Raw genomic sequence first — 22,283 nt, forward strand, 5'->3', positions numbered from 1 at the left:
AAAAATAACTTAATACATCCTTGCTGAATAATAAATTAGAGATTGGCATATTGTCTGAAAATACCTCTCTATAGTAGATTACAGAGTAAGATGAAAGAGGATAGCAGTAGTAGTAGAAAAAGAAAAGCCGAGTTTTATTTATCCATGGTTGGTTTCAAGAACATCCTAACAAGGAATGCGATTAGCCGTCAAACCAGAGAAGTAAGTATTTGTAGGTGTGCTGCAAACATGTGTTCATTAAATAAAAAAAAAGCAATACTAAGATCTTTGAAAGAATTTCCATTTCCTTTTTTTGTTTTTTTTGTTTTGTTTTGTTTTGTTTTGTTTTTGCTGGATCTGTAACCAGAGGATAAACAAGGTACCAAGTGAAGCTAGAAAGTATCAGTAGAATAGCTTTTAAAATAATAAGAATAAAAATAAAATCATATGCTGTGACCCAGAATAGTGTTCTAATTAAATTTACTGGGGCAGAAAATTTACTTTGGGGATTAATATCACCTTTTGGCAATTTAATGTCTTTTGGTGTACCAATCCGTATTACCTTTTCATCTATTTTATAGAACAATATTTACTCCAAGTGCCTTTTTAAAAAAAAGAAGCCACTACTACTTTCAAACCTGAGGATGGTTAAAACTAACTTTTTCTCACAACCATTTTAGCTTTGTTTTCTCCCTAAAACTTTATCCAAAAAAGGCAAAGTAAAATTTCTGTAGTAAAGCATGGAAAGGATAAAATTTGATCAGTCATTTGCTCAGTGACTGCACTTGCTTTATATGGAAAACTATTGAGATGCGTGTTAAGGAAAACAGTTTACTCTCCCTGTTCTATGAGGGAGACTGTAACCTACCTGACTTCTTTCTACACTCTCTTTACTCCCACTGAAAGGAGGAGGATTAAAATATCTGACTGGTGCCTTGTCGTTCTGCCTTTCGTCTTACACTGTGTCTCTGGGGTCTCTTTGCTCTGCTCTTGACCTTGCTTCAAGTTCAGTGAGTAACGTCTGTTCCCATGAGTAAGGTCTGTGGTTTTCTAGCAGGATCCGGTATAGTGGGTAAATACGACTAATTCTGGTCAACAGTTCTGTTCCCCCAACTTTATATCCTCCTAGTATTATCAGGCTGTTACTGTTGCTTTAGAGTCAGTAATAAAGCTAACATTTTCATCTCCACTTGCCTGACTTCTCTTTTTCAATAAGCAGAAAAAGGGGTGTTGTTCACAGCTTCCTAAAACTCCACCATCATGGAAAATACAGTAAACATTTATGTCAAGAAATGTTGTTTATATTTAAAAAAAAAGTTGGGTGCTGAAGTCACTCTAAGTCATTAATGACTAAGAAATGTTAATTTTCTATTATTTCTGTTGAGTAAAGAAATCAGTTATCCTTCCATTTTTTTCATTGGTCAAATGAATGGGTATTCTAACTCTTTACCAGGTATATCCATTACAGATATTATGGAACTAATATTAATCTATGAAAGACATTTCCCTGGAAATAAGCACATATTCCCTGGTTCAGGTATGTATTGTCTATATTTCTATATAATAATATTATAACAGTGAATCAGTTCACCAGCAGCCAGTATTTCCTTCATTGCAAAGAAGCGTATGCTGTAGACCTACGTATAAACAACTGATTTGTTGATATAGATTATCTTACAGGACAACAAGATTGTACAGTAGCAAAATGGAAGCTTTTCCTCATTTTTGTGTCTTCACAAGAGATAGTTCTACTACTAATAATTGTAATCACCAAAAAAGATGATCTTGTCTTCATACAGTCTTGAAAAGCAAAATAATAATTAATTTGCTTAATTTTAGAATGCACATTGTATTTACATTCTTTACAAAGTACTTAATAGATTCTTCTACTATTGTGGATTTATTTTTGGTCTTATTTATTCATTCATTCAGAAATGTTGACAGGAACCCACTCTGTTTGAAGCAATGAGCTTATAAGAAGTGTGATTCTTAGAGTAGCTGCTTTCATGAAATTCAGTTTCTATGTTTTACAAAATTAGTATAACATTTATACTATTTTACGAAGTTCTTTTTTACATGATACATTGTTTTAAGTTATTTATATTGTAAAATATTATTTGGAAACATCATTTTAGAATATTTTAATGTTACATGTGTAGATAAATCACAATATACGAAACTAATTTCTTATTTTTAGACTGGCTGCTGCTGTCAATTTTTCAAAATTACAATGGTGTTGTGAAGACAAACTATATGTGATCACTTTAAAGTATGTATTTTTTTTTTGTTTAAAGATAAATTTCAGAGTCCAAGTTTTTAACCATTTAATTTTATGAAAATTGCCAAGTGTACTTGATTTTCTAACTCAATTACTCTCTATATTTCTTGGATGACAGTGCAAGAAAAGTGTTATCTATTTCATATTAGGTATGTGCACTTTTAATAATAAAATTACACTGGGTAATTTAAATAAGCCCTGTAAACTAACTGCATTAAGCTGTTTCTGAATTTTTAAGATACTTTTATTCTCACAGCTAAAAAAAAGAAATTTAGATGAGCCAACTTTAGGTAAACATTAATATATGTAATTAGTTTCTAATCTACCTTCACAACCCAGTAGTTCCAGAAGGTATGATATTTATTAAAGCCCAGTAATCGATGTTCATAACAATTGCTCTATTGAATAGTAAAACTGTTTTCAGTTTATTTGATGTTAAGTTATGGATTATTTCAAAGCTAATCACTTGTATTAGCAGACTATGAAATATCTGCTCATTGTTTATAAAAGATTATTCTCATTCAAGACATTTTTTTGATGTCTCCATTGTATCTTACTGATTTGGAGAGTATGTGAGTATACTTTCCCTAAATACGAAATTTTTTACACCTAACTCATGTGGATCAGAGTTTTCAAAGTCTTCAAAAAGACATAACAGGTGAGAAAGAATGAAGCAGTGAGGATGCAGCTCTAACCTCTGAAATATTAACTAACATTACTGAGATTATAACTTTCATCTTTTTATTCACAGAAGAGTAAAACAATATCATTTTCCCACCTGAATTACATTGCTAGCTCAGGTCAGATCAATGGCAAATTTGAATGGAGTATTTTATAACTGTTTGCCTACTTGAATAGTTTCCAGTAGTTTAGAACTCTGAATGTTAAACTATTCATAATAATAAAAGTGACAGAAACTCTTAGTTCTAAAGGTGACCCAAATTCATTAAAAAATGTTCACTCTGTTTAGTAAATGAAAATTTGAAGGGTTCACTAATGGTTTCACCTAGCAAGATAATTTTTTTTTTAACCTGGGTAATCATGGATTTATAAACTTAGGTGACATAGGCTAAAATTAGCTGACTTATGTAAATGATCTCACTCTTTATGTATGTGTGTACAATATTTGATCTCAAATATTAATTATACTATTCAAATATGTGAAATGTTTTTCATCAGATAATTACATTAATAAGTTATTTAGCTTTTATTTATTGTTCTTGTATATTTAATTCACTTTTAATTAGACAGTAATTATCTCTATGTTTTTAATATTATTAGATACTTACAAAGTGTACTGGTCATTACATATTTCATCCTTTAAGGATAAGCTGCTATCTGAGTAATTAGATGGGTAATTGATTTAATGGATTTCTACACTAACAAGATTAAGTAACTTTGGGTGCCTTTAATTTTTTAATCCCCCACCCCCAACTAGAACTAGTAACCAGGTATGAAGAATTCACAACAATTCTCAAACAGTCATGACAGCTAATTCTTGAAGAACTTATTATGCACCAGGTCCTATATTATTTACTTTTTAAGTATCAACTCATATCTCACCTATATCATATAAGTGGCAAAGCCAGGATTCAAGTACAGGAAATTAGACTTATAAATCCACTCTACTAAACAACATATTATATAGTATATTTTCTCATAAAATATATGTAAACCATAAGAGAAGCAGCAACAGAAGCTCAGAAGAAGAGAGAATTTTGGGCTCAAATTAAAATTCTAACAGGAGCTTTATCTAACATGCGTTGCATACCATCCAGGTGTAGGGCAATTTTGTATTCATTATCTCATGGAAGCTTCAAATAATTCTATAATAATTGTTTCCTCAAAATTAGTAAAACTGGTAACTGGGATTTAACCCAGTCTCTCTTCAGAATAATAGATCATCTTTTCTCTGCTACAGTATTTCTCCTTATAAAACACAGTAAATAAAGTGCTTGAGACTTAATTTTCTATGTGACATTCTTCAAAAATATCCTCTAAATTATTATGAAATTAGCAAAGAAAAATTACTGTGAACTCTTCCTTCTAGTGAGAAAGATCTCATCTCCTCCTCTCTCTCTATATATATAAACACACACATATGTACATATATTTTTTCTCCATATGGTAATATATATTCTAATAACACATTTACAACAGTCGAAATACAAGTTTTTCCAACATGATCATTTTACCACACTTACAGTTAATGTATTGATGGATATAATTCAGAGAAAAACCCCAAAATATTAAAGAAATGGTCTGAATCAAAGACATATAAGAAACTAAGATAAAATAATCTCTAAAGTATTTTGAGTAATCTAGTTAAATTTCAACTTTAAAGTATAAAGTTTCCTAGGTACTATGCAACAGCTTTTATCACAATTACTACTGATGAATACTTCTTGCATTTTGAATGGAGAAGCAAAATCATTTTTGAAAGGGAAATAACTGGGTAGAGGACAAAGGAGAGAGAATACTGAGAAGACGAAATTTTAGAGCAAGTAATTGACAGTTAATTTGAAAACTCCCCTGTTTAATGCTTGATATCATTATTTGCATTTTATATTGTAATACTGAATATTATGCATCAATAACCAACCATAGCTAGCCTAACATAGCCAGATAGCTGAAGAAATAGAGAAAATAATAAAATGAATTGAGAAAATTATGTGATTTTGTGTGTGTGTGTGTGTGTGTGTGTGTGTGTATACGTGTCTTGTCTATACTTCTGGTTTATCAAATTTTGAAAAATAGTTCAGCCATAAAATATGGATTAGGTTTAGCAGATGTAATTTGAATGTAGCACGACATCATGGTATTAACAATTAAAATTTTCAATAACTATTTCTGTAATTGTCACATCTGCTAAAGGAAGTGTTTGGTGGAAGTTGAACTTCCAAGGGTATTCCAAAACTTGAGATTCTGTGTTACTACTGCTAGACTCTATTTTATTCTCTCACAAAGGAACTGTGGGGCAGGTTAACAAAAACTGTCAAGTCATCAATTAAGTGAAGACAAACTTAAAACCATTTTCCAAGTCAAAACTCAAGGTCAGCTTGTTTTGTAAAATATATATGCTTTAGAGTATAACAATGTAATAAATCCGTAACAATGTACTACATCTGAGTAGCAAATGAACTTATTTAGGTTTGAGGTGATCATAATGTTCAACACTATATTGCACTGGACTCTGTAATAAGCAACTGAAACCAAAACAAATTATCTTCTATAGAAACAAGGACAAGAGATTGAAATATACAACTGTACTTCAGATTTGTTGTCATCTCAAAATTTCCTGTATTCTCTTCCTATCAAGTATTAGTGTCTATCAGCCTAAAGTCTTACACAGAATTCTGGTTCATACATTTTTCAGTTTTTATAACTGGTCTTTTTTCTCTTTTAGAAGGCAACATATACCCATGTAGGCAAAACTGAGTCAAATAAATACTACTGTACTTTAGTTTAGTTTTTTTTTTCCCACCCACAGATTTGGCAATTTTTTTGTTCAATTCATTCTTTAAAAATGCTTTCCAGGACTCTAAATTTTTTGGCCTACTTTAAGAGCTTTAATAGCTTTATTTCTGTTTTGATCTTCTGTTTGTATGGAGATTATTTTGTGTATTATGCAAGTTAAACTATACTTTCTCTACAAAATGTTTACCAGTTATTCTTCCATAATAATCTGAATTAGATCTTATATTTTCTTCTTCCATGATTTTAATATTCAACTTTTTTCATGTACAAAATTCTTTTGGGGACCATTTTTTAGCCTACCATAAGATGTAAACACAGTTTAATTTTCTGTTCATTATTCTTAATTTTCAAATATACTCTGTCCAATGTATTTCATCCAGCTGATGAATTTGAGCATTTATATTTCCATTTCTGTTTTACTATTTTAGTTATCATTTGAATAGCAGATCTTGAGCCATCCTTATTTTTTCTCAACCTGCTAAGTAAGTTTTATTTTTATGGCTTCATTGTTTTTCTTTTTTCCTTTAGAATATCCAACAAAAGAGAAGTAGGTATATTTCTTTCAAAAATTTATATTCTGCTGTAGTAATGAAAAAAAATCTTTCTACTAGCAATTACTAAGATTTATTTTTATTATAGGCATTTAGGTAAATACATGCACGTACATACAAATACATGTTTGCAAACAGCCATTAATGCTTTAAATTTTTTTAGTGTGTATCTTTCATCCTAAAATAATATGTTAAAAAATAAAGGTAAGATATAATTTTATCATACTAATGCATTATCACAAATAATTACTCTGGATATCTTTTAAAACTTAAAGCAGATGACTATAGTACGTGGGTAACAGAACGCATAAATAAAATTCTTTGTTACAACAGAATTTTAGAAAAAAATTTTTCTGAGATATATTACATATAGTACATGAAAGTACTGTGCATATAATAATATCTTATAAGTGGAAGGTGCATCTCATAAAGTCTGTAATTGTATTTCTTTTATATGAAAAAGTCGAATTATTTTTCTGTGTGTATAAGGGTTTCTAACAGTGTATAAACCAGTATGTACATTGGTAGATTCCTCTGATATTAAATACAATTCAATCTTCTCTCTCTTTCTCTCTTTGTGTCGCACACACACACAGACACACATATATAATTTTCAATAGTTCATGTGCAATAAAATTACAAAACAACTAATTTTACATGGTAAATGGAGGGATACTGAAAATGTAAGATCTTTCTGATAATAGGTTGCAAAACTGAGGGACTCATACCACAGGACTTCAATGAATGATAATTTTTGATCACATGGAGCCTTTAGAAAACAGTGCTTGTGTATAGTTTCTCAACTCAAGAGTACATCAGATTCAGGGGCCCAGCTGTTGGCATTTACAAGGTGTGAATTAAATATTCCAAATAAAGTACTCAAGCCTTGAGGATGGAAGTAATGAACACTGCAAAATAATCCCTTAATTAATTGAGCATATATGTGAGATTTAAAAAAAAATACATATGATCATCTCCAGAGTCGAATCAAATGGTCTAGAGTATGTTGTGAACAAAGTCCTATTTACAGCTCCCCAAGGGAATTCTGCTTCCAGAAAGGTGGAGTAGAAATACTCTCCTCTATTCTCTCCTGCTAATTAAATCTAAAAACCTTGAACATTTTATATAAAATATATATAAGAAGACCCTGATATCTAGAGAGAAGAAGACAGAACAGCTAAGGACATCAGGAACTGAGGACGGAATCACACGGTGAGTTTGTTTTTCTGGGGTATGTTTGGTTTTTTTGCCTTTGCCTCCTACGTCCTAGATTTAGGACTTGAGAAACCAAACCAGAAACCCATAAGCGTCAATGGTTGCAAAGAAGCTCCAATAAAAGCTTGCTCTCTTTAGCCAAAAAGTGAGGAAAAGAGAAGCTTAGGAAGAGAGACAATTTTTAGAAGACAACTGGTCTACTCTCGTGGAACACCACAGAAAAACTGGCTCCACTCCTACTTCCGCCAGCAAAGGCCAACTGGGAATCAAGACTCCTACCCTCACTAGGTGCCCTCACCACTTTCCCAGCGTAGTGTCAGAGAAAGTCCCATCTGAGGAGCCTTAGAAAGTGTATCTCAGAACTATTTTCCTAGGTTGAAAGGGAGAAGAAATGTTTATCCCTCTATAAATAAGTTCCACTAGTCATGGATGGCCCCTGGGTATTGGCTTTTCTTACTTCTAGACTTCATGTGCATGAATTCCAAGTAGGTTCACAAAGTGAGGTACTTAGATTTGTGATGGTATTAAGGTATTGGAAACCTACATGGAACTGATTGACATATATACGGAGTAAGGAGTAGGAGGTAGGGTCAAAAGAATCCACAGTAATAGAAAAAAAAAAGGCGTCTGATATATCATGTTATACAAACTTATTATACTTAAAAACATTAATTGATGGGTTAAAATAGAGAGCATTCTCTGTGCAGTCCTAAAAACTCCAACTCTTAGGACAAGTGCAAGGTGTGTAAAAAGAGAACGAGTTTTCACTCAGCAGACTTGATTCTTCCAGTTACTAGATATGTAATGGTGGACAAGTTACATGATGTCTCTTAACATCATCTTTTTCATTTCTAAAATAAAGATTAACAGGAGTCCATGAGATAATATACACTAACTGCTTAACATCACATTAGATAATCAACAAATGTTAATTCCTTTCACTCTACCTCTATTAATTTAGCAGCTAACAATAATCATATAATAAATTCCTATACTGCTTTCTAGTTTACAAAAATTTAAACATATCATTGCATTTAATAACCATAATAACTGTTATGTTTCCAGAACAGACATCATGCTTTACAAATGAAGACACAATGCAGCTGATGAATGAGCATTTGCAACTCAAATTAACATTTTTTTCTCTTCAAATACAGTGCTCTTTCCACTATATAATGCTGCCTCCAAAGAATATGTTTTAGTTAACCTCAAATTATGTCCACACTAAGTTAAATTTTATAAAGCCTCTTTGGGACTGTAAGAATACATATTGGTATAAGTTACTGAACTCATTCTCAGAGTGTTAAAACAGTCAGAAAGGATCCTAGGAACTGCAGTCCTTTTTTTGTTTGTTGTTGTTTTGTTTTGTTTTGTTTCGTCTTGGTTTGTTTGGGTTTTTTGTCTCTAGGAAGCATGTGCTTAAACTATGTAAAAAAAAGTAATAGCCAACTGCCATGTTTATACTCCACAAGAAAATAAATTGCCACATTCTTCATTGTGAGTTTAGAGTTCTAAAAGATCCACTAAGTATACAGTGTCCAGCTATTTATGAATATTGTAAATGCAATTCTGTATAAGATCAATGAAACAACCTAACTTATATTCTGCCTCCATACTTCATAAAGACAGACAATACCATATTTCAAAAAGATTTCGGTAATTACTCTTGAAAACATCACATCAACTTCAAAGGTGAATGATGGAAAAAGATCATCCCTTTATACTATTTATAACCTCATTACGTTTGACTTTGCTTTTCTTTGCTCCCATTCCTTTCTGGTCTGGGTAGAAATAGACTGTATTTTGAGACTTTCATCAAAAGTCCATTCATCAGTTATAAAATTACACTTAATTCTCTCTCTCTTAAAGAATAGTACTTTCTAATATTGTTGCAAAAGCAGTCCTGACTGAGATACAGTAGGCCTTTGTCTCCTTCCCTTTGGAGACTTTGCTGTGAAATTATCTCCCCAGTTCTCTATTAATCAGCTCAGCAGATTTATGTCCATGCAATCACAATGCTGATTCTGTCTATCCTAAAGAGTACCTGAATATGATAACATGGTTTTTATCTTTAAATTTTATTTCTTTACTTCTTTAAGACTTATGGCACTAGTTGCTTTCGTATTAGAACATAGTATTAACGTCCTTTGAAATGCATGTACTCTGGATTTTATGCTACTACAATATTCTGCCACAAACACCACAAAATGCCTTGGAAGTGCCCTTTTATAGGCGGTAGAAGGCCTTTTTCCTCTCTCATTGACAAAGATCTAGACCCTTGTGTCAAATGTGTGTAGAAGTAGGAAAACAAGCTCTCATTATCCCATTGCTCTGCACTGACATCTTCTCTGAATTCTGCTTCTTGAAATTCTTTTTAGAATCAGTCATATTATTGAACAATATTTCTCCTTTCTTTACTGTTGATGTATTGACCCTCTTCTATTTATTTATTTATTTATTTATTTATTTATTTATTTATTTATTTATTTATTTATTTTTATTACCATTTCAATGAGAAATTAGAGAGGCTGATTAGGGTTTGTTAATTTTGCAATATATTGATTCTCAACTCAATAATTCTATATTTTAAAGCACACTGAAATAAACTTTGCTCTATAATTTTAAGAGTTTCTAAGTAGCCCTTGAGAATTTCTTTCTGATATAAAAAAGAAGGTTAGACATCATTTGCCTGGGATATGATACCACAAATATCTGCCATTGGCAAACACATTTAAGTTTCCAAATGAAACACATTAGGTTTCCATGGAAACAGCCTTAAACTATATAGACTAGAATGGTTAAGTGTACATCAAACCTAGTCCCCAATTTCCATGTTGATTTCTGCTGGGACAGAGGCCTTCCCAACACAGGGATCTGTTCAAGGTCACTCCTCCTTTGGAATGGGAAATGGGATATGAAATTCTGGTCCCTTGATCTCTAGCCTGCTGTTCTGCCTGTGGAGTCACATTGTCTTCCAGCTGTCTTCTGCTAGTGTGTCCCTCAAGAACAGTTAATAGTTTCCCAAGGATCTTAGCTATCTATACAGAACAATTAAAGAAAAATCTCTCCATCTCTGGATGAAAATGAGTTCTAACTCTTAGAGAATATTGTATTGATGCCAATTTCTTAGCTTATGCATTTACATAGAAGAATATCTCAACCTACAGAGCACACTAGTGGCATCTGCTACTGAATAGAAATTGTACATATAATAACCAGCATAGCCACTTTCAGACCACGGCTTGAATTCCAAACTCCCATTCAAATCTGTGTGCCTTTAAACAAACTTCTTATTCCTGAAGAACCAGTTTCACTCTTCTATGAATCATACTGAGAGTATTACATTATGTGCTTGCACTTTGAAAGTATTGTTGACTAAATAAATATGGTTTTGTTGATGCCCTGAGCCTGTTCTAAAAATGATGAGGTCACTGATAAGGGATTTTTTTTTTATGATTATTATTGTTTTTTTCAAGCGATATTCCTGATAGCTTTAGAAGCAATTAGTATGCTTTCGGTAACAAGGAATAATAATAAGTAAAACTAATTTAATAATTGGAATTATTAAAATTCCAATAAATTTATGTCACAAGAGTTCCAGAAGGAGAGAAGCCCTAAAGATGGTTAGTTTCATACCTGAGTAAAGCTGTCAAAATCCCAGGTTCTTTATACTTATGCCCCCTGCCATTTCTTTCATTTCTATAAATGCAAGTTGGCTTTAGCAGTTCCAGGGTCACACCCACATCTGAAAATATGCTGTTTTGTTTGTTTTAGGATTGAATAAATCTTTCTCAAATGCCTGCTACTGGTTTGCCTTCATCTCACCTTCACTGGATTGAGTCACAAGCATGTGCCTATAATAATAATTGACACAGGGAAGAACTGCCATGTATAGTCTGGTACATATATGGCACATATCTGCTAGCCCCATCTATATCTTCTCTTTCCCCCCAGGCTGGCATATGACCAGTTTCCAGTGAAGAAGAAGGTAAATACCTTAAGAAATTACGGTTCTATTTGGACGAAGAATGGGGGAGTCAAATATTAAACTACAATCAAGAGAGACTGCTGAGGCTAAAAAGAAGATAATAATTCTTCAGAAGCAGTTGACTAAAATAAGAGGTAAGCTTAGAGGTAAGGTTTGCATGAAAAAGTTTAGTAATTTTTTCAATATAAAAATAAAAGAGCAGATGAACTTTTCCCTATTCTACCTGTTAAGTACAGGTAAAAAATCTGGAAAACAAATGTAAGAAGATTCAAAGGTGGAGAGAGAAAGGCAGATCAGCTAGCGAATTTACAACTTGAGAAATGACAAGGAGGTGAGTTATCTGGGATTGCTGCTGTTCTTATTTGTTTGCTTGTTTATTATGTATACCTCAGACACAGAGCTGAAGAAGACTGGCAACTCAGAAATGCCAATGGGTCAAATTGGGGGGAAAATAAAAAAGCCTCTGCTCTCTAGCCAAAAGACAATAAAAGGAGGTAAGCTAGCAAGATAAAACTGTTTTAGACAATAACCACTTGGTATCAGCCAAATACCACAGAAAGAGCTGTGGTTTCATCCCTACCCACAGCAGCAAATGCCAAAGGGGCAAGACTAGAATTTCATCCTTACAAGGCTATAATAAGGCATCCCTCTGCCCCCTGTCAGGGTATTACCAGAGAGGGCCAAGTTGGGAGCTGGGGCTTTCATACTTCCTGGCTAGTAAGAAGCCCACTCCTGCCTATGGTGTCAGTGGACACTAAGTGAGGGCCCAGGATTTCCACCCACACTGGACAGTAACAAGGTGCCTCATCCCTTTCCCACTGTGGTATTGTCAGGTGAAGATTTAAGACTTTATTATTGCCTGGAAATAATACTGCCAAGCCCACCATGGTGTCAGTAGAGACTAACTAGGGAGCCAGAACTGCTATCTCCACTAGAATAAATGAGGAGCCCAAACTTTCTTTCTCAATGGAGGATAAATGGAGAAACTAGATTTTGACCTCCGCCAGGCAATAGCAAGGCAGAACTGCTTCAGAAAAAGCCAGGTAAACAAAAAATGTAAATAAGATACAGGTTAAAAAAAAAAAAAGAACCTAGTACTAAGTGTCACACCTTACATAAAATTTAACACAAAATGGATTACAGGTTTAAAATAAACAATGAAATTATAATACTTTTAGGAAGAGAAACTAAGAATAAAACTTTTTGGTTCTAGGACTAGGCAAATTGTTCTTAGACTTGACATCAAAAGCACAATCCATAAAAGGAAAAGCAGATAAATCAAACTTTACAACTCTGCTTTGTGAAAGACTCTGTTAAAAGCATGAAAGATAAACTGTAATGTGACAGGTGATATTCACAAGTCACATATCCAGCGATGGACTACTATCTAGGATACATAAAGAACTCCCAAAACTCAACAATAAAAAAGCAAATAATCCAAAACAATTCAATTATAAATTGGATGAAAGACAAAGAAAGATTTCACTGAAGAATAAGTAGAAAGTAAGCATAGAAAACTACATTCATCACTGTTAGCCATTAAGGAAATGCCAAGATAAACCTTAATGCTGTATCACTGCATGTTTTCAAAATGTTAAAAGTAGGAATAACACCAAATGCTTGCTAAAGTGTGGAGAAAGCAGATTACTCATATGTATTACTGGTGGGAATGCCACAAATGCTACAGCCACTGTGGAAAATTAAACATGCTACTTAAAAAAAAACCCCAAACTAAACATGTGATTGTTACATTAATGGCATTTATCCTAGAGAAATGAAGACTAATGTCCAGTTAAAACCAATGCACGAATGGTTAAAGCAGATTTTTGGTAACACCTCCCAAACAGGGACAACTCAAATGCCCTTCAATAGGTAAATGGTTAAAGAAACCAAAGTACAGGCATACCATGGAATATTATTCACCAGTAAAAAATGATCTATTGGTACAAGTATATGGATGAAACTCTAGATAACTATGCTAACTTTAAAAAGTCAATACAAAAAAGTTGCATACTGTGTGATTTCATTTAATACAACATTCTTGAAATGACAAAATTATAGAACTGTAGAACAATTCACTGGTTGTTGGGGTTAAGGAGAGTGTAGGACTAGGGGGAAGATGTGGCTACAAAGGAGCAACATAAGGGATACTTGAAGTGATGAAAATATTCTGTTCTTGATTGAACTGATGCCATTATTCTGGTTTTGACTGTGTTAATGTCAGTATCTGATTTTGATATTATACTATAGTGTTACAGAAGTAGGTAAGAAGTACATGCGACCTCTGTGTATTTATTTCTTACAATTGTATGCAAGTTTATAATCATCTCAGCATTTAAAAACTGATTAAAAGATGTTTAGGTATATTTTAGCTCTTCTTGAAAAAAACAGAGTAATACAGTGGCAAAAGTTTATTTACAGGGCTGATTTTTCTAGGAATTGAGAATGAAAGAGATAAACACTGAACTCAAAAGTTAATACTTAAGTAGTTATGGAAAACTAGATGATGTGATCAGAATGATGGGTAAACTAGTGGAAAGCATTAGAAGATATTGTTGAAGTAGCTAATGAGAAGGAATTACTAGATCTATAGTGCATTAGAATCTAAAATTGGGATCAATAATCTGTGAGATTAAAGAAGACAATATCAATTTAAGAAACATTAGGAAGCAAGATATTACATATTCAGTAATGGATCCTAGCTAAAAAACACTTGATGCAGTTCAGGTTTTTCGAGTGTGAACCGCCCATCCTCCTTGCTTGGCCCTGCAATAAACCTTTCTCTGCTGGCAAAAAAAAAAAATAAATAAGTAAAAAAAATTAAAAATAAATAAAAACACTTGATGCAGTCTCTTTCCAACTCTCTTCAAATAGAATAACATGGAAAAACTCAAACCCTACAACACAATAAAAATTAAAATTAAATTCTAATGCATATTATTGGCATCTGGATGAAATCTCCTAACAATAAGGGGTAGATAGAGCTGAATTTGGAGACTCCAATGAGTGTTCACACCAGTACAACCCATTGAGAACTCAAACTGCATAGGATTCAACTTATCAATAAAGCCTGATGGGAAAAAATTCTATCAATCTACTGATCTATTAATCTATAGATCTATTGATATATTATCATCTATATAACTTTATTTCTGTAATAGATGTTCATGTCTCAGAGACTCAAAGTTTATCTCAAAAAGCATCTATCCATCCATCCATCCATCTATATATCTTTCTATTTTATGACTACATATTTATCTCCCCACTTTTCTGGATGAGAACCTTCATTAATAATAATGTACAGAATTCATAACCTAGGTATGTGTGTGTGTGTATTAAGTGAGGAGAAGCTGGCAGTAGCACAAAAAAGAATAAACTATTGAGTATAGGCAAAAGAGGATTTATGTTATCAATATGCCTTTAAAATTATACTTTTTCTTGGAATAATGGTGCTTCATTTCAGAGTGGGTCAGAATCTCTTTACCTTTTTACAGCAGAACTGCACTAAATAAATGACTAAAAAAATGTGGCCAAACATTTTTTGCTGACCTCTGACTTGAAACTAAAGAGGGGTATCCATTGTTATACCCAGTGGAAAGTAAATTGAACCAGGAGAAATCTATGCATCTCTGGACAGAAATGTCCTCATTTCCTACAGCAGAAATAAAATGGAGTTGAAGCCTAAGTAGAACAGTCAGGTTTACTCAAGAACAACAGGAAGCAACATCACACTGAAGACTCAGAATAAGAGAATTAATAACTCAAAAAAAACTAGGCCCTACATAATCCAGAATAGCTTTTTTAAAAGTAACTGGTGTTTTAAATAAGGAAGGAAATATATGGGGTCTCTTTAAAGAAAAGGCAGGGAATTAAACGAATGAAATAGACTGGACAGAAGAGATAACAGAATGTTGTGTAAAGTGAGATAAGGGCAATAAAAATGAAATAAAATTAAATTAGGAAACTACAACAACAGAATTAAAATTCAAATGGGATGTAATAAATAACAGAAGAGGCACTGCAGAACACTGAATCAATGATGTATAGTACAAACTAGAGAAGATCCCTCAGAGGGATAAAGCGATATAAATTCTAAGGAGGAAGAAAATATCTGGAAGAAGAATCTGGAAAAGAGATTTACCTAATTAATATATATGATGAATTATTAGAATAATTTTAATAGAATTAAGAAAAATAAAAATATTTAGGAGAGCTAAGTTAATATGTTATCAGGTATACAAATGTAAATGGCTTATTAGGTTCCAGAGCAATGGGTATGAAAAAGGTTGTGAAATAACACATTTTAAAATGTGTAAAGTAAAAGATGTATAAATTAAATGTAAACAAAAGAACTAAGAAAGATGGAAGGAAGGATAGAGGGAAAGAAGGGTGTAATTAGTTCCTATGGTAGCCAGCCAATAATCTCCACGGACTGGTATTGCCCTCCTTTTACAGTGTCCTTCCACATCTACCAGGGTTGGTCTGTGTGACAAACAACAGTATGATGGAAGTGATAGTCACATCTGAGACCAGGTAATAAAAGACTTTAGCTTCATTTACGGTTCTCTCTCTCTCTTTCTCTTTCTCTCTCTCTCTCTCTCTTTTTGTGGGAAGCAGTTGCCATGTTCTGAGCAACCCTACAGAGAAAGCCATGTGGTGACAATCTAATTCCTATGTCCAACTGCCAGAAAGAAACTGAGAATGCCAGCAACCATTAGGCTGAGCTGGGAGCCCATCCTCCAGCCCAAACTGAGTCTTGAGAAAACTGCAGCCCTGGCTGAAACTTGACTGCAACCTCATGAGAGATTCTGAGCCAAAACCAACCAGGTAAGCCAGTCCTGGATTTCTGACCCTTACAAACTGTTTGAAACTAGAAATGTTTGTGGATTTAAGATGTTGTTTGGTGGGCAATTTGTTATGCGGCAACAGATACTTAATGAACTTCCCAATTGTTTTTATAAATATAGCATCACTGGTAAAATAAGAATCTAACAAAAGTATTTTTTTAAGTAAGCAAGTTTAACCAACAATATAAATAAAAATTAATCAAATATTGTGCAATCCAATACACTTTAAGTATCATGTTAATAGCACAACATGACCATATAAAATAAACAAAGGACCTTTACAATTATAGTTTGTTATTAATATTATAATTATTCTAAAAAAGCAATTAACTTGATAGCAAATGATATTTGCTAAAATTTCACAAGCACTTCTGATTTAAAAGGAATATGAAGTAGAGAACCATATTTAAAATGAGATGGTATATATTTATTTTGAAGCAACAGCTGCATCTGCATCATTATCTATCTTGATGACTCAATGGAGACACTTCCACAAGAGTTTAAAAAAATGTAAGAACATTTTGTTATTATTACAACTTAAAAAGTATTCCAGATGTTCTATTTAATTAAATAAAAAATAAAATCTTATTTTAAAAAATCTTTCTAACAAACACTGATAAGAAAATTATTATTAGGTACCATACACTGTCACAAATGCATTATAAGTATTAATACTTAATTCTCTTAACAACCCTATGAAATATGTACTGTGAGAAACCTCTATTTTACAGATGCTAAATAGCAAAGAAATTGAACAAATTATCCAAGATCATAGAGGTGGCAAGTAGTGGAGCGTTCTTTTGTAGTATGCATTTGCAATTATTATACCACGTGACAATAATGAGGGTACATTTAAAATAAGTGATAGAATGAAGAGGTTTTTTTTAATAAGAAAGATACATGCTCCAAGAAAGAGGGAGCACAGCTGAGGAGGAATAAAGGGAAACCTCACAATGGCAGCAGCGTAGTGGGTCTAAAAAGCAATCAGTTTGGACTGCAGCAAAGGATGGAAGGCTATTCCAGAGAGGTCAGTGAGAATGAACTGATCACACAGAGTAGATGCTTCGAATGAGAAGACAGAAATAATACATGAGATATTTAAAAAGCATCTAATTCTTTATTCAACTAGGAAAACGAAATGACATTCAGAAACACAGAAATCTGTGTAAAATTATGCACACATATAGGTAAACTGAGTAACAGCATAGCTTTAAGTAATTAAAATCATAACCCTGATGTTAGAAGGCTACTTGTAGAATATCCAGAGAGAATGAAATATTATCCTGGCACAAGGCTTGGCTGGGCAGTATAGTTATTATACCTACATTTAGGTATAATAATACAGCCACTGCTTATTGGTTTTCATGGAAACATGGAAGACATTATTGTGATTGTAAAAAACAAGGTAAAAGAATAAATGTGTAGGTTAACAACCTTGGTAAGTAAAAGTAAGATTGTAGCTGCCAGAGATAAAAGGAGAGTGAAAAAATGGAGGAAAACTTGGGGTTGCTAATATTCTCATTTTACTTGGGGGAGAATTGAGATACTGAATAAAAGTGATAGAAAAATAAGTAGAGATGCAAAGTTTATTATCAAAATGAACAAAGTAACCAATCAATGGAAGAAGTAAAAATAATAACTATCAATTTTTAAAATGAGGGAAGAGGAAGAAAAGGGAAAATATAAGTGACCTAAACTGTCACCCAGCACAGTGGGACAAGGGTAGTTACTATTTAAGGTTGCTGAATAAAGAAATAGAGGAATCATTAGTTTATGCAAAGTTAGACTGATAACAACTAATCAAAATGCACAAAAAGTTGACTGGTGATTCTTCAGGCAGAACAGATTATGTAGGCAGAAATGGAGCAAACAGTTTAAATCATTAGCTTTTTAGAATTACTTGATTTGTTATCACTCTTATGAATTACTGTGATTAAAAATAATTTTAAAAGGTCTGAAGCATAAACACCATAAATAAAAATAACTTGCAAGCATTAGATTAGAAAATAATGCCCAGAACATCAGAAAAACAGTTAATATCCTTAACATGTGATAAAATTCTCACTAACCAAGAAGAAAATAGCAAGAGTGTAGTTAAGTAATATTGAAAACAAATACAAATTACACAAGAACATGAAATTTTTCAACCTCACAAATAATCTAACATTAGAAATTACAACAAATACAACTATATCCTAACATTAACAAAGATGAAAATGAATAGTTAAAAACCAGTTTTCCGGATGATGAGTATAAATGAACACTCTCATTTTAAATTGCTAACTTAAACTGGAAAAAACCCAGAAGTCAATGTGGAATATGAATCAAAAATATAAACTTGTGTATGTCCTTGGATATAGCAACTGAATTTCTTTGCTTTGGTCCTTATGATATAATCATGCACATGAAAAGGGTTTATCAGTAAGAAGGTTTGGCTATATAGCTTGTATCATAAGTTTGGCAACTATGTAAATATACTAAAGTGTGAAATTTAGTAAATAAATTACTGTTTACACATAAAAGGAAAATTAGTCATTAAGAAGTACAAGTAGAAAACACTTATGTATATAAAACATTTGTATAATTTTTGTTAAGTATAAAAGCAGGCTATAAAATAATATTCTCTTCATATTTCTCCAATTTAGTTTTGCTTTGGCTGTTTTGGGAAAATACAATAGAATGAACTACAAAGTAAATGTATCAAAAATACTGTATCTTGTAGTTGGAAATGTGCTTTTTTTCTTTTAAATTGTCTAAAGTGAACAAAAGAACAAATACACGCCAGACAAAATTGAGAAATACCAAATAAAATTATCTGAAGAAATTCGTTTAAGAATTTCTTTTTATACTGAGGAAGGGAAAGAACCACCTCAGATAAAGAAATCTTAGTGTTGTTGATTATTTCCTAGAGTAAAATGAAAATACAGCTTTCTCAGAAAGTGGAGAAAATATTATGCCATATCTGAGGGAAAATGTGGTTCGGTCATGATCCATATCTCAGTCATTTCTTTCAGTAAACTACTTGGAAAATTCTAAGGCTTAATGACAAGTATGTTTATTCTTTTTCTACAAAAATATAACCTTTGCTGTGTGTTTGATTGGAATGTATAGATATACTGCAAATAGAATAAAACACTGGGTGATAGAAAATAGAACATACGATTCTCTTTTTTTAAGGAGGAAATATATCTTTTGGTTTTCCTTTGATTTGAATCTACAACAGGAGTTAAGGTACCATTAATCAGGATACTGGAGTAAAACAAGTAGTTGTCTTAGAAGTTTTAGATACAGAACTATCTCAAAGTTCTGAGATGCACTGAACATGAGAGGCCACCACTGCCATTCAGCACCCTTTGCCCTTGGATCATGGACATAATATGAAATAATGATATTCATTTCATTCTGTTTCCAACATCCAACTTGCAGATCACTAGAAAGAAAACAGCCTCCTAACACCACATCTAGAAGGCCCCCTTCCTAAGCTATGAAGCCTGAATGCTGGACCTTTTCAAAAGGAAAGACTGTACCACATACCTTCACTTCTTGTTCTCCTCAAGCTAATTCCTTCTACCAGATTTGTCTCTACTCTATTCTTCATGGATTGAGTAGGCTTCCTTTTACCTGATGGTTTCCAAATACTGGACTCTCCCAGAATTTTACATGTCTCTTCCAGATTGCCAAGATGAATAAAGTTATTTTTAAATCAGAAAATTTTCACTGGATAATCCCTGTATCTCCTTATTTAGCTAAACCTTGGCTTTATTTTAAGGATACAGAGAATCTCATCCTTTACGTGTTCAAAGCCCACATTTTCCCAAATGTCTGCCTGCACTATAGCAGCTGAGTGCTGAAAAAAAAAAGCTGCATAAATAGGTAGATTAGGATCACTGATAACACCAAACATTATAACTGCTTACACACTCTAAGCCTACACTAATTCTCCCACAAAGGAACCATCGACAAAACAAGACCTACTGAATAGGAGTAGATATTTGCAAACAATATGACTGATAAGGAGCTGGTATCTAACATATATAAACAGCGCATACAACTTAATATCAAAAAAAAAAAAAACTCAATTTAAAAATGGGCAGAATTGAATAGACATTTTTCCAAAGAAGAAATGCAGATGGCCAACATGAAAGGGCACATGAAAATATACTCAACATTACTAATCATCAGGGAAATGCAAATCAAAACCACAATGAGATAACACCTAATACCTGTCAAAATGGCTATCATCAAAAAAAAAAAAAAAAAAAAACAACACAAAGAGGGGAAAGGGAGTGGGTAGGGATAAACTGGGAGTTCCAGATTTGCAGATACTAACTACTATATAGAAAATAGATAAACAACAAGTTTCTTCTGCATAGCACAGGGAACTATACTGAGTATCTTGTAGTAACCTATAATAAAGAAGAATATGAAAATGAATATATGTATGTATATGTATGACTGAAACATTATGCTGTACACCAGAAATTGACACAACATTTAAACTGACTATACTAAAATTTAAAAAAAGAAAAAAACCCAAAAACAAAATGTTGGTGAGGATATGAAGAAAAGGGAACCTCTTACACTGTTGGTGGGAGTGTAAACTGGTGCAACTGCTGCGGGAAACAGTAGGAAGGTTTCTCAAAAAAACTAAAAATAGAACTACCACATGACCAGCAATTCTACTCTTGGGTATATATTTGAAGAAAAAAAAAAGAAAACAGAAACACTAAGTGGAAAAGATACACACACTCCAATGTTCATAGCACTGTTACTTACAATTGCCAAGGTATGAAAGCAACCTTAGTGTCCATCAACAGCGTTTGCGTGTGTGTGTGTATGTGTGTGTATATATATATATACATACGCACTACTCAGCCATTAAAAAAGAATGGTATCTTGACATTTGCAGTAACATAGACTTGGAGGACATTATGCTAAGTGAAATAAGTCAGTCAAAGAAAGACAAATACTGTATGACATCAGTTATATGTGGAATCTAAAAATACAGTAAACTAGTGAATATGACAAAAAAAAAAAAAAAAAAGGCAGCAGACTCACAGATATAGAGAACAAGCTAGTGGTTACCAGTGGGGAGAGGGAAGGGGGAAGTGCAATATAGGATTGGGGACAAAAAGGATTATTGTAAGATTATATAAAATCACATGTGTGAAACTTTTTAAAGTTGTAAAGCACTACAGAATTTAAAGAATCTTTCATTCAATAAAAAAAAGTTTAATAAAACAGGCACACAAATAGGTAGATGAAGATCACTGATAACACTAAACGTTACAACTACTTACACATTCTAAATTCACACTAATTCTCCCACAGTATTTCAATGCTTCCCTACTCAGTTACTTCACCATTTATTACACACACATAACACACAATTTAAATCTTCAGGCCTCTCTTCTCATATCTCCATGTTTGTTCTTTTCTCTGTAAAATCCCTCACCACATTCCAATCTCAGCATCAGTTCTAGCAGGTGACCTCATTTACAAAATATTTCTACAAAAATCAATAATAATGGTAATAAATGATGAGCAAGAAGCCTCCTTTCTCTTGTTAAGAGAAGAGGATGTCCCCTTACTAAGGACAACCTCTCACTTAATTCTGTTTCACCTTCATGCTCCCTTCTCAAGATTTTCATATTATTAATTCCATAATCTTGTATCATTTGTCTCTGTTCATTCATTAATTCAATAATATCTTTATTGAATACTGAGCACCAATTATGTGCCAGAACTTATTCTTAATCTTCCTCCTCAGCACTTTAACATGCAGAATATTCTCCTATGTAATGAATATCTTACCATAAACCTGTACCCTCTCAAGCTACTATCTCTCTACTGCCCTCATAAAATAAAATAGTCAAAAAATAGTCTCTTGCTTTGAATACACATCTTTATCAGCCTTAAAAAAAGTATCACTCCACTAGGCTAAGATT

The 22,283-nt window shown here is 32.7% G+C and overlaps 1 long non-coding RNA gene across 1 annotated transcript; it reads left to right on the forward strand.

Moving 5' to 3' along the window:
* Positions 1–11,382: 11,382 nt before the first annotated feature.
* LOC116663203 lies at positions 11,383–20,018 on the forward strand. The gene is made up of 3 exons (XR_004319369.1): positions 11,383–11,622; positions 16,106–16,315; positions 19,762–20,018. It is a non-coding gene; the product is annotated as an uncharacterized LOC116663203 (long non-coding RNA).
* Positions 20,019–22,283: the final 2,265 nt, after the last annotated feature.

Source organism: Camelus ferus, chromosome 4, assembly GCF_009834535.1.
Source record: "Camelus ferus isolate YT-003-E chromosome 4, BCGSAC_Cfer_1.0, whole genome shotgun sequence".
Lineage (NCBI taxonomy): Eukaryota > Metazoa > Chordata > Mammalia > Artiodactyla > Camelidae > Camelus > Camelus ferus.